This window comes from Scyliorhinus torazame, chromosome 20, assembly GCF_047496885.1.
Source record: "Scyliorhinus torazame isolate Kashiwa2021f chromosome 20, sScyTor2.1, whole genome shotgun sequence".
NCBI lineage: Eukaryota > Metazoa > Chordata > Chondrichthyes > Carcharhiniformes > Scyliorhinidae > Scyliorhinus > Scyliorhinus torazame.
Window position 1 is genome coordinate 31,104,979 of NC_092726.1, and position 13,486 is coordinate 31,118,464.

A 13,486-nucleotide genomic window follows, 5' to 3' on the forward strand; every position below is an offset into this window, starting at 1 on the left:
CAGTGCCGACAATAAATCAAATGTATTTAAACAGTGCCCCGACAGTCAATCAAATGCGTTTAAACACTGTGCAAGAGTAAAACAAATACTTTTAAACAGTGCACCACAGTAAATCAAATGCATTTAAACAGTGCCCTACAGTAAATCAAATGCATTTAAACAGTGCCCTACAGTAAATCAAATGCATTTAAACAGTGCCCAAAAGTAAATCAAATGCATTTTGTTCCCTACTGTAAACTAATTGCATTTAAACAGTGCCCGATATTCAAATGCATTTAAACATGGCCCTCCTGTTAATCAAAACCATTTAAACAGTGTTCTACGTTAAATCAAATGCATTTAAACAGTGCCCTACAGTAAACCAAATGCATTTAAACAGTGACATAGTAAATCAAATGTTTTTAAACAGGCGCTACAATAAATCAAATGCATTTAAACAGTATCCTACAGTAAATCAAATGCATTTAAACAGTGCCCTACAGTAAATCAAATGCATTTTGTTCCCTACAGTAAACTAATTGCATTTAAACAGTGTCCGATACTCAAATGCATTTAAACATTGCCCTCCTGTAAATCAAAAGCATTTAAACAGCGTTCTACGTTAAATCAAATGCATTTAAACAGTGCCCTACAGTAAACCAAATGCATTTAAACAGTGACATAGTAAATCAAATGTTTTTAAACAGGCGCTACAATAAATCAAATGCATTTTAACAGTATCCTACAGTGAACTAAATGCATTTTAAAAATGCCCTGCAGTGAATCAAATGCATTCAAACAGTGCCCTACAGTATACGAAATGGTTTTAAACAGTTTCTGACAGTTAACTAAATGTATTTAAAGAGTGCCCAACACTCAAATGCATATAAGTAGTGCCCTACAGTAAATTAAAAGAATTTAAACAGTGCCCTGTTGTCAACCAAATGCGTTTAAATAGTGCGGTGAAGTAAATGAAATGCATTTAAACTGTGCCCTACAATAAATCAAACGCATTTTAACAGTGCCCATAGTAAATCAATGCATTTAAACAGTGCCCTACAGGAAATCAAATGCATTTAAACAGTGCCCTACAGTAAACCAAATGCATTTATACAGTGCCCTACAGTAAACCAAATGCATTTTAACAGTGCCCATAGTAAATCAATGCATTTAAACAGTGCCCTACAGGAAATTAAATGCATTTATACAGTGCCCTGCAGTAAACCAAATGCATTTAAACAGTGCCCTATAGTCAATCAAATGTATTTAAACAGTGCCCTACAGTCAAACGGACCTTATTTAAACAGAGCCTTACAGTAACACACCAATTAAAAGTGCCCTACTGTAATCGGACTTAAAATGTGCCCGATAATAAATCATGTTTTTAAACATTAAACATGTTTATGTAAAGCGAATTGCTTTGGAGACCTAAAAAACAACTTTCCCGAGGCCAGTATATGCCCTTCCAAAAACTGAACGGGATCCAGCCAAAATAATACTGTTCCATATTTCTATACAGCATATTAATTCTGCTCCATTTTAATATGCAGCCATATTAAAACGGCTCCATATTAATACTGTTCCATATTAATACTCTTCCACATTAATACTGTTCCATATTAATACTGTTCCATATTCGTGCTGCTTCATTTTAAGACCGTTACAAATGAGTACTGTTCCATATTAATGTCCAGCATATAAACATTGTTCCATATTAATACTCGCTCATATTATAACTTTTCCATATTAGTAGTGTTTCATATTAATACTGTTCTATATGATTACTGTTACATATTAATATCCAGCCATGTTAACGCTGTTCCATATTAGTACTGTTCCATATTAATATCTGGCCATTTTAATATCCGGCTATATTAACACTGTTCCATAGTAATACAGTTCCATATTAACATCCAGCCACATTCCATATTAATAATAATTATCTTTGTCACAAGTAGTCTTACATTAACACAACAACGAAGTTACTGTGAAAAGCCCTTCGTCGCCACATTCTGGCGCCTGTTCGGGTACGCAGAGGAAGAATTCAGAATGTCCAATTCACCTAACAAGCACGTCTTTCTGGCCTTGTGGGAGGAAACCGGAGCACCCGCAGGAAATGCACGCAGACACCAGGAGAACATGCAGGCTCCGCAAAGAGAGTGACCCAAGCTAGGAATCAAATTTGGGACCCTGGAGCTGTGAAGATATGGTTCCATATTAATACTGTTCCATATTAGTACTGTTCCATATTAATATTCAGCCATATTAATACTATTCCATATTAATACGGTTCCAAGTTAATATGCAGCCATATTAATACTGCTCCATATGAATAATGTTCCATATTAATATCCAGCCAAATTAATGCTGTTCCATATCAATATGGTTCCATATTAATATGCAGCCAGATTAATACGTTTTTGCTCAATGCCTGCTACCACGCCCCCCACATGGAGGTTGGACATGGCCCGACTTGCCCAGAATGCTTTGTGCAAGAAAATATCACAGGCCACAGATGACTATATTATTAATAACTAGAATGGAGAAGTCCCGCCCTTCACGCTCTGGGAGGCCACGAAGGCTGTGATCAGGAGTGATATCATGGCCAAGAACGCACGTAGAGACAAGGTAGAGAGGGCGGCTAGGCGACAGTTGTGGACTCCATACTGGAGGTCGACAGGCGATACTCTGAGGGCCCGACCAAAGAACTCCTGGCGGAGAGGAAAAAGCTACAAATGGACTTTGATCTGCTCTCCACGAGGGAAGCATTGCAGCAACTCCGCCAGGTACGGGAGACCCTTTACGAACACGGAGATAAAGCCAGCCACTGCTGGTTCGCCAGCTGAGAAAGCAGGCAGCCACGGGGGTAATAGCTCAGATTAGAAGCAGCAGACCGAATCCAGTGGCAGAGCCAAAAAATGTCTACGAGGCATTTGAGACCTTCTACCGGGGGCTATTCACCTAAAAGCCCTCAGCTTAGGGATGAAACAGTTCATCGATGGACGGGACACGCCAGTTGTGAGACAGGCTGAAAATGGGACTGGAAGCACCAGTAAAACTGGGAGAAGGATAGCGCAGTGGTGAGCCCTCGTTCCTCATGGTCCCGCCCGCCCCACACATCCCTGTGACGATGGATGTGGCTGTCCTGCAACCCAGTTGTGTGTAGAAGCTGGGATTCGTCTTTCTGGAGCGCAGGAGGTTAGGGGGAATTTAAACAAGTCTTCAACGTCATAAAGATTTTTTTTAAATGATAGAAATGGATAGATCCTCTGCCCCCAATTGCTCGACTGCATAAATCCCACCTTAGTTAGTGTCCCAATCCACCGGACTTTCCACAATACCATATCCAGCAATGCTCAGGAAGAATAATTGTTTTCCTATCCAGCCGACTGTTCTATATTGAAGAAGCTGGTGAACTTTAGAAGGACAATTCTGCCTTCCTATCCACACTGCTGTTCACACATCAGCGCACTACGTCGAGATATACTTTGGACTGACTTTTCTGTGTCATTTTTGGCTCTATTGTTCATAAAAACAGATCAAGCTGAGCTGTACGAGATCTGCGTGTCCCCAGTGCACTCTGCTGAACACATCCAGATATAGTCTGTAGTAATATTTCGCTCTTGCGTTCTAACCTGGTGCTCCAACGGACACATGCACCTGCCCTGCAGCCGAACATGTATGTGTTTCATTTCCTAACCACTGTCCACACCCACTGACCCAAGCTGTACTTCAGAAGCCAATCTGCCTGTGCCATTCGCCTTGGATTGTTTCGAAATCCCACGTCAGGCTCGAATGCAGGTTACGATTCTTTATAGATTCATAGAATCCCTACAGAGCGGAAGGCGGGTCATTCGGCGCAACGAGTCTGCACCAGCCCTTAGAAAGAGCATCCTATTTAAGCCCACACCGCCACCCTATCCAAATTCTCGCAACCCAAACTAACCTAAAGGGAAATTTAGCACGGCGAATCCACCTGACTTGCACATATTTGGACTGTGGGAGGAAAACAGAGAACCCAGAGGAAACCGTGTCAGAGAAAGTGCAAACTCCACATGGACAGACATCCGAGGCTGGAATTGAACCTGGGTTGCTGGCGCGCTGAGGCAAGCGTGCAAACTACTGTGACACCGGATTGCAGCCTCCTGGACTCTGCACTGCACAGATTCACCGTGCAGGACAATCTCTGGGGTCTCTGACAGCCTCTTTTTTGTTTAACAATGAAATACACAGTTCTTAAAATTTAGAGGAGTCAATTATTTTTCCAATTTATGGTGGCTAATCCACCTACCTCGCACATCTTTGAGTTGTGGGGTGAGACTCACGCAGAACCGGGGAGGATGTGCAAACTCCACGCGGCCAGTGACCCGGGGCCGCTGTCGCAATGTGGACTGGGAACTTAAGGAAATTAGGAGAGCAAAAACGGTACATGAAAGGATACAGGCAGGTAAAATGAACGAACGTCCTAAGTAATTTTACCAGCTCATTAAGGGTAAAAGGATAACTCGGGAAATAGCCGGAAAACATGGGCTATCGCTTCTCGGCCTTTTGGTTCAGATCAAGTGTAGTATCTGTTCTTATCAGTTTAATATCTGGTATGTCCCCTTCGGGGGACCGAATATTAAATTGATTTTTGGGACACGGAGATGGTTCAGGGGCTTTCTTGCTCCGCTCCAGGCATCAACCTGGTCTTGCAATGTTTCCAGGAATGGTGCCTTCACCCCGCTTTGGGCACAAATAGTGCAAAAGCAGAAAATGGCGCAAAACCTGGCTTCCCCTCTTCTGTCTTGTCCAGTTGTCTCATCCTGACCAATTAAAAAATTTTCAGGCTCCAGAGCATTGCTAGCTTTTCTGCCGGCGGGCGCTTCGCGCACTAATGTCGTGAGCCTATGGGCTCGCGGACTTGCGGCAGCCAGGCTCCGTTTTCAGCTGATATGCCAAACAGATTTCCTGCTGCTTTTTACAGGCCACTCACCCTCACCCTCGGATGCCGACTTGCCTTCTCCTCACTTCAGTTACCACATCCCTTCATCCTGCACAACGGGGAAGTGTGGCGACAGACTGAACGGCATCCTGATTTGGATGTAGGTATACCTTCACGGCGTCTCTTTTCGTTCTCGTGACTCCACGACCAACACGCCAGGGTGGAGCTCAGGGAGACTAGACATTTCCCCCTGTTGGATTCCGCCAGTACTTGCTGCTTGCACGGATTGCCCTTTGTTCGGCAAAGGTGGAGATTTCTTCGACTCCCTCCGTTGGGTGTCACTGGGCCTTCACAGCGTCTCCATTTAATCTGGTGACGACAGTGGGCGGCTTGCCAGACGATGTCTTCCTGTTGTGTTTTACTGGTTCTGCATGCACAGACTCCACCGTGCTCGGCCAAGCTGGAGGTCTCTTGACCAACAGAGACCGTAGACTAAAAGTTCCAAAGCACAGTCGAGCGCAGCAAGGTGCTCCTGAATGTCGGTGGACGAGGAGGACAAGAGCCATAGCCGGAAAATATTGGCTATCGCTTCTCGGCCTTTTGGCTGAGATCAAGTGTAGTCTCATTTGATCGAGGGAAGCTGAGAATCTCGATGACGATCGTGGATTGGAGAACTCGGAGGGATTGAAGTCGTCAAAGAGGAAACGTTTGGAGCCCGGCTGCTATTGGTGGATCTACATACTGGCCTAAACCTCTGATTTAGGCCTAACGCCGATACAGTTCAGACCCAACGTACGAGCTATGGATGCAGCTTCACCCCGACCACCAGGCTGGGGAGTGCGAAACACTGTCCGAGTCACAGTGAAGAAAACGGAAGAAGAGTCACCTGTGGACAGGAAACATTTCGTGAAGAGGGTGCTGCTCGAGTGTTGAGGGTTTAAAGCAACAGAGATCTTCTGCTTGCAAAACTTCCCCAACAATGTTTTTTTTGATGTCACCTTCAAGAGCGTCGCAGCGTGCAGCAAATTCTTGATTGTCTTCAAGGAAAAAGGTAACCAGAGTCCCTTGTCGATCCTGACTGCGGATCCTCTGTTTACGCTACCGTCGCAGCGAAATCGGGTTGTTACACTGCACACGTACAACCCCCACGTCCCTGTGTCTGATGTGCTCACGTTCCTCGCCAGGTACGCTGAACTGAAAAGTGACAGCGTGCAAGTGAAAGACACCTTCGGCATCTGGACAAGTGAGCACCAGGTCAAGGTGACTCTATGAACAGACAGCAAATGAACCATCCTGCATCCCCCCTCCAGTTTCGCTATTGGAGCAAATCGTGGCTACTTCTACTACGTGGGACAGCCACGAGTATGCCACACCTGTGGCAAAACGGGGCATTTTGCAGCAAACTGCAGTGTGACCTTCTGCAAAAACTGCAGGCAGGAGTGACACATGACTAAGGAATGCAAGGAAGACAAGTCCTGCAACCTGTGTGAGGAGGCCGGCCATCTTTACAGGGCCTGCCCGAAACGCGGGGCGACATACGCTGAAATCATCAGCAGTGGAGTCAAAAAGGCGACCAGAGAGGAGGTGCATACACCCTCCACCGAAAAAGACACCACGGCTCAGAATGAGGAAAAGCAACAGAAGGGCCGCCAACAAAAAGAGGAGGCCCCAGCACCTCCTGACAACCCAGCCCCAGCCCCATCTGATGAGGAACACTCAATGGAAGAGGAAGAGGATGGGACAAAGAATAAAGAGCCCTGGGAAACAGTGAACAGGGACAAACGAAAGCGGAAACAAAAAAACAAACTGAAGAACCCCCCGAGGGGTAGTGGCAAAAAGCGACACCTTTCAGCCGGCGCACTTAGCGCCGACACCTCATCCGATGAGGGAAAACAGGACAAGAATCGGCCTCAAATAAACAGACAAAGCACCAACGTGGAACGGAAGGCACAGACCCCCCAGACCACCGACCGGGAAGAAAACAAGGTCACAGACCAACCCCCGATAGTAACGAGCAGCAACAACCCAGGTGAAGACCGGCCTGCAACCCCAACACCTACTGACTGCCACGACGAACCCCAGGAATACACCCCCCACCCCCAATGCATCTGCATCAAAACCACGGGGCCAGTACGGACCAGAACAGCTTCCTCAGCCCTGCACCTGTGCTAAAGTTTGCGAGCACGACCGGCATGCTGGGGAACATTCAACAGCTGGAACAGCCAACTGTATAGACTCTGGACTCTTGAGACTGGTAAATCTACCTTTTTATAATGGGTTTAAAAATTGCATCCATAAATGTGCGAAGCATCAAAGATACTTCGCGGTCTGTAGCCACACTCAACTATTTGGCAAATGCAAAAGCTGACCTACTGTTCCTGCAGGAGTGCGGAATTCCGCACCTCAGCAACTACAGGCGCTGGTCGAGCTGGTGGTCCCACGCACCATCCATCTGGTCAGGAGGAAACGACTGCCGCTCCTCCGGCCTGGGTATTCTGCTTCGGGGAGGCAACTTCACCATCTCTGACGTTAAGGAGGTGGTGGGCGGGCGCCTCCTCGTAGCAGACGTGAAATACAAAAACAGCCCTCTCAGACTTTTTAATGTGTACGCCCCGGCCGTAAAAAGTGAGCGGCTGGCAGTCCTTCAGCAACTCCCACTGCTGTTGGCCACCTCCAATCCGGTCATCCTGGGTGGTGACTTCAACTGCATCATCGATGCGGCTGGACGATCCAGCAAAGCCGACAGCAAACTAGACGCTACGTCCAGACTCCTGATGGAAACGGTAAAATACGCCAAGCTGCTCGACGTCTGCAGCAACCCTGCAGACGGCGCGCAGCGTAGATACACATGGTCATGGCCAGACGGGTCCGTCCGCTCCAGGATAGACTTCTTTTTTGTGTCCCGAGCTTTCACGGTCAGGTCCACCGACGTAACGCCCGTGTTCTTCTCTGACCACTGCCTCCTACTGGCCGACTGCCACCTGCAGGAAGACCAGGGGGTAGGCAGGGGGACATGGAAGCTAAATGTAAAACTGCTGACCCCTGAGAACATCGAGGAACTCAGGAGGGATTACAATGGTTGGAGAACCGTGAAACCCCTCTTTGAGGCCCCGCATCTCTGGTGGGAAGCAATCAAGGGGAATATCAAGAGGTTTTTCATCCTCAAGGGCGTTCAAAAGGTGAGAGAGAGACGAGGGGTCATGTCCAGGATCCAGAAAAGTATGCAAAATGTGCTCCAGCTGCAGTCGATGGGGGTAGATGTCAAGGAGGATCTCCAAGAGGTGAAGAGCCAGCAAGCCTCGCTCTACACCTCGGAGGCCTCCAAGGTTATCTTCCGTTCCAGAGTCCGCTCCGTGGAGCAGGACGAAAAGTGCTCACGCTTCTTCTTCCAAAAGGTGCACAGAGAGACCTCTGTGATCAGCAGCCTGAAGGAAGAAGATGGCTCTGAAAAGTCATCGCAGCCTGACATCCTGAGGATCAGCCAATCCTTTTATGCCGGACTGTATGACCTGAAGCCAACAGATAGCACTGTTTCCCAGACCTTCCTGTCGACCATCACGGAGGTCATAGGCGACAGCGAGCTGGAAAACCTGGACAAACCACTAACTCTGGACGAGCTGACAAAGGCCGCCAAGTCCTTCGAGACGAGTAAAACTCCCGGAAGCGACGGCTTACCGGTTGAGTTGTATTCGGCTCTGTGGGACTGGATGGGCCCAGACCTGCTGGAAGTGTACGAGAGTATGCTTCTGGAAGGCAGCATGTCAGAGTCCATGAGGAAAGGCATCATCACCCTCATCTACAAGCAGAAGGGGGAAAGGGAAGAAATTCGAAATTGGCGACCCATTTCACTGTTGAATGTGGACTACAAAATTCTAGCAAAGGTCATCGCCAATCGGGTCAGGTCTGCTGTGGAGTCGGTGATCCACCCTGACCAAACCTGTGCTGTACCCGGCAGGAAGATCTCTGATAGCCTCGCGCTACTCAGGGATACGATCGCCTACGTGCAGGACAGGGGGGTGGACACTTGCCTCATCAGCCTTGACCAGGAGAAGGCTTTTGACAGAATATCGCACACCTACATGATGGATGTGCTCTCCAAAATGGGGTTTGGGGAGGGAATCCGCAATTGGATCAAACTGCTCTACACAAACATCTATAGCGCAGTCTCAATCAATGGGTGGGAATCAGAAAAGTTCCAGATCAGATCTGGAGTCAGGCAGGGCTGCCCTCTCTCCTCTGCCCTTTTTGTGTGCTGCATAGAACCTTTTGCCGAGTCCATCAGGAGGGATCCGGGTATAAGAGGAGTGACGATTCCAGGCAGTGGAGGCATGCAAGTCAAGGCCTCCCTGTACATGGACGACGTTGCCGTCTTCTGCTCGGATCCTGCGTCTGTACGCAGGCTCTTGACCACCTGCGACCAGTTTGAACTGGCCTCTGGAGCCAAGGTAAACCGGGGCAAGAGCGAGGCCATGTTCTTTGGGAACTGGGCCGACCGGTCCTTTGTCCCCTTCACTGTCAGGTCAGATTACCTGAAGGTGCTGGGGATATGGTTCGGAGCTGCTGGGGCGTGCACCAAAAACTGTGAGGAACGCATAGGAAAGGTAAGACAGAAACTGGGCTGGTGGGAGCAACGCTCCCTCTCCATTGCGGGCAAAACCCTGGTCATCAGGTGTGAGGTACTCTCGGTGCTACTGTACGTGGCGCAGGTCTGGCCCATAACCCGACCCTACGCCACAGCAGTTACCCGGGCCATCTTCAAATTTATCTGGCGATCCAAGATGGACCGTGTCCGAAGGGACACCATGTACAAACCTCTGGAGAAGGGAGGGCGGAACGTACCCAACGCCTCCCTCATCCTGTTGGCCACCTTTGTGTCCAGCTGCATCAAGCTGTGCGTGGACCCCCAGTATGCAAACACCAAGTGTCACTACATACTGAGGTTCTACCTGTCCCCGGTGTTAGGAAGGATGGGCCTGGCCTCATTGCCGCGGAACGCTCCAAGTAGTTGGACTGTACCGTACCACCTGTCCTTCGTGGAAACGTTTTTGAAGAAAAACACCTTTGACCACAAGGCAATTAAGCAGTGGTCAGCACGTAATGTCCTCGAGGCCCTCAGGGAAAAGGAGACCGTGGAGGACGTTGGATGGTTCCCTGAGCAGACTGCCAGAGTCATCTGGCAGAACGCCTCATCACCAGAACTTTCAAACAAGCACCAAGACCTAGCTTGGCTGGTGGTGAGAAGGGCCCTCCCTGTCAGATTCTTCATGCACACCCGAAGGCTCTGCACCAATGCACGCTGCCCTCGGAGTGACTGTGGGGGAAATTAGACGGTCACACACCTCCTTGTGGAATGTGCCTTTGCAAAGAAGGTCTGGAGAGAGATGCAGTGGTATTTGTCAAGGTTTATCGCAAACAGATCTGTGACACAGGACTCTGTGCTCTACGGACTGTTTCCAGGGACACACACCGAGACAAATATCAACTGCTGCTGGAAGGTCATCAACTCGGTAAAAGACGCTCTTTGGTCTGCCCGAAACTTGCTGATCTTCCAGTGCAAAGAATTGTCCTCGACCGAGTGTTGCAGACTGGCACATTCCAAGGTCCAGGACTACGTGCTGAGGGACGCACTCAAGCTTGGGGCAGCTGCCGCCAAGGCGCAATGGGGAAAGACCACTGTGTAAAGTCTTTCCAGCAAATGTACACCGAGGGGCCGGTAACAGTGTAAAGCCCCTCAGTTGGGGCAACCAACACTTCAATGTATAAAACAAACATGCCACTGTAAATATTTAAGAAGGAATTGTAATGTAAAGAGTGATATGTGTACGACAATATCAAAAGTGAATGAAAGAAAGTCAAGGCAACATGTAACCCTGCCGGAAATGTACAGTCAAGACAATTTGAAATGTTTCTGAAATGCTCATGATAAATTTTTATGAATAAAGTATATTTTTTTGAAAAAAAAAAAAAAAAAAAATCTGTTCTTATCAGTTTAATATCTGATATGTCCTCAATCTGGGGACCGAATATTAAATTGATTTTTAGGACTCGGAGATGGTTCAGGGGCTTGCTCCTTCCGCTCCACGCATCAACCTGGTCTTGCAGTGCTTCCAGGAATGGTGCCCTCTCCCAGCTTTCGGGCGCAAAATGTATAAAAGCAGAAAATGCCGCAAAACCTGGCTTCCCCTTTTCTCTCTTGTCCAGTTGTCTCATCCTGACCAATTTAAGGCCTTTCAGGCTCCAAAGCATTGCTAGCTTTTCTGCTGGCGGGAGCTTCGTGCACGAATGTTGCGAGCCGATGGACTCGCGGACTTGCAGCAGCCAGGCTCCGTTTTCAGCTGATATGCCACACAGATTTCCTGCTCCTTTTTACAGGCCACTCACCTTCACACTCGGATGCCGACTTGCCTACTCCTCACTTCAGTTACCACATCCCTTCATCCTGCACAACGGGGAAGTGTGGCGACAGACTGAACGGCATCCTGTTTGGATGTAGGTATACCTTCACGGCGTCTCTTTTAGTTCTCCTGACTCCACGACCAACACGCCAGGGTGGAGCTCAGGGAGACTAGACATTGCCCTCCGTTGGATTCCGTCAGTAGTTGCTGTTTGCACGGATTGCCCTATGTTCGGCAAAGGTGGAGATGACTTCGACTCCCTCTGTTGGGTGTCACTGGGCCTTCACAGCGTCTCCATTTCATCTGGTGACGACAGGGGACAGCTTGCCAGATGATGTCTTCGTGTTGTGTTTTACTGGTTCTGCATGCACAGACTCCACCGTGCTCGGCCAAGCTGGAGGTTTCTTGACCAACAGTGAGCGTAGACTAAAAGTTCCAAAGCACAGTCGAGCGCAGCAAGGTGCACATGAATGTCGGTGGAAGAGGAGGACAAGAGCCATTGCCGGAAAATATGGGCTATCGCTTCTCGGCCTTTTGGCTCAGATCAAGTGTAGTATCTGTTCTTATCAGTTTAATATCTGATATGTCCTCAATCTGGGGACCGAATATTAAATTGATTTTTAGGACTCGGAGATGGTTCAGGGGCTTGCTCCTTCCGCTCCACGCATCAACCTGGTCTTGCAGTGCTTCCAGGAATGGTGCTCTCTCCCCGCTTTGGGGTGCAAAATGTATAAAAGCAGAAAATGCCGCAAAACCTGGCTTACCCTTTTCTCTCTTGTCCAGTTGTCTCATCCTGACCAATTTAAGGCCTGTCAGGCTCCAAAGCATTGCTAGCTTTTCTGCTGGCGGGAGCTTCGTGCACGAATGTTGTGAGCCGATGGACTTGCGGACTTGCGGCAGCCAGGCTCCGTTTTCAGCTGATATGCCACACAGATTTCCTGCTGCTCTTTACAGGCCACTCACCTTCACACTCGGATGCCGACTTGCCTTCTCCTCACTTCAGTTACCACATCCCTTCATCCTGCACAACGGGGAAGTGTGGCGACAGACTGAACGGCATTCTCTTTGGATGTAGGTATACCTTCACGGCGTCTCTTTTCGTTCTCCTGACTCCACGACCAACACGCTAGGGTGGAGCTCAGGGAGACTAGACATAGCCCCCTGTTGGATACCGCCAGTACTTGCTGCTTGCACGGATTGTCCTTTTTTCGGCAAAGGTGGAGATTTCTTCCACTCCCTCCGTTGTGTGTCACTGGCCTTCACAGCGTCTCCATTTCATCTGGTGACGACAGGGGACGGCTTGCCAGACGATGTCTTCGTGTTGTGTTTTACTGGTTCTGCATACACAGACTCCACCGTGCTCGGCCAAGCTGGAGGTTTCTTGACCAACAGTGAGCGTAGACCAAAAGTTCCAAAGCACAGTCGAGCGCAGCAAGGTGCACCTGAATGTCGGTGGATGAGGAGGACAAGAGCCATTGCCGGAAAATATGGGCTATCGCTTCTCGGTCTTTTAGCTCAGATCAAGTGTAGTATCTGTTCTTATCAGTTTAATATCTGATATGTCCTCAATATGGAGACCGAATATTAAATTGATTTTTAGGACTCGGAGATGGTTCAGGGGCTTGTTCCTTCCGCTCCACGCATCAACCTGGGCTTGCAGTGCTTCCAGGAATGGTGCCTTCACCCTGCTTTGGGGCGGAAATGTATAAAAGCAGAAAATGCCGCAAAACCTGCCTACCCCTTTTCTCTGTTGTCCAGTTGCCTCATTGTGACCAATTTAAGGCATTTCAAGCTCCAAAGCATTGCTAGCTTTTCTGCTGGCGGGAGCTTCGTGCACTAATGTTGCGAGTCGATGGACTCGAGGACTTTCGGCAGCGAGGCTCCGTTTTCAGCTGATATGCCGCACAGATTTCCTGCTGCTTTTTACAGGCCACTCACCCTCACCCTCGGATGCCGACTTGCCTTCTCCTCACTTCAGTTACCACATCCCTTCATCCTGCACAACGGGGAAGTGTGGCGACAGACTGAACGGCATCCTGTTTGGATGTAGGTACACCTTCACGGCGTCTCTTTTCGTTCTCCTGACTCCACGACCAACACGCCAGGGTGGAGCTCAGGGAGAGTAGACATTGCCCTCTGTTGGATTCCGCCAGTACTTGCTGCTTGCACGGATTGCCCTTTGTTCGGC

General features: G+C 48.6%; 4 non-coding genes across 4 annotated transcripts; all 4 read left to right on the plus strand.

Moving 5' to 3' along the window:
• Positions 1-4,511: 4,511 nt before the first annotated feature.
• On the plus strand, positions 4,512-4,701 carry LOC140397842 (U2 spliceosomal RNA). The gene has a single exon (XR_011937267.1). It is a non-coding gene; the product is annotated as a U2 spliceosomal RNA (small nuclear RNA).
• Positions 4,702-10,846: 6,145 nt separating this feature from the next.
• Positions 10,847-11,030, plus strand: LOC140397132 (U2 spliceosomal RNA). The gene has a single exon (XR_011936718.1). It is a non-coding gene; the product is annotated as a U2 spliceosomal RNA (small nuclear RNA).
• A 786-nt stretch (positions 11,031-11,816) lies between these two features.
• On the plus strand, positions 11,817-12,007 carry LOC140397591 (U2 spliceosomal RNA). Its single transcript, XR_011937024.1, has one exon. It is a non-coding gene; the product is annotated as a U2 spliceosomal RNA (small nuclear RNA).
• Positions 12,008-12,792: 785 nt separating this feature from the next.
• On the plus strand, positions 12,793-12,983 carry LOC140397808 (U2 spliceosomal RNA). The gene has a single exon (XR_011937235.1). It is a non-coding gene; the product is annotated as a U2 spliceosomal RNA (small nuclear RNA).
• The last annotated feature ends 503 nt before the right edge of the window (positions 12,984-13,486 follow it).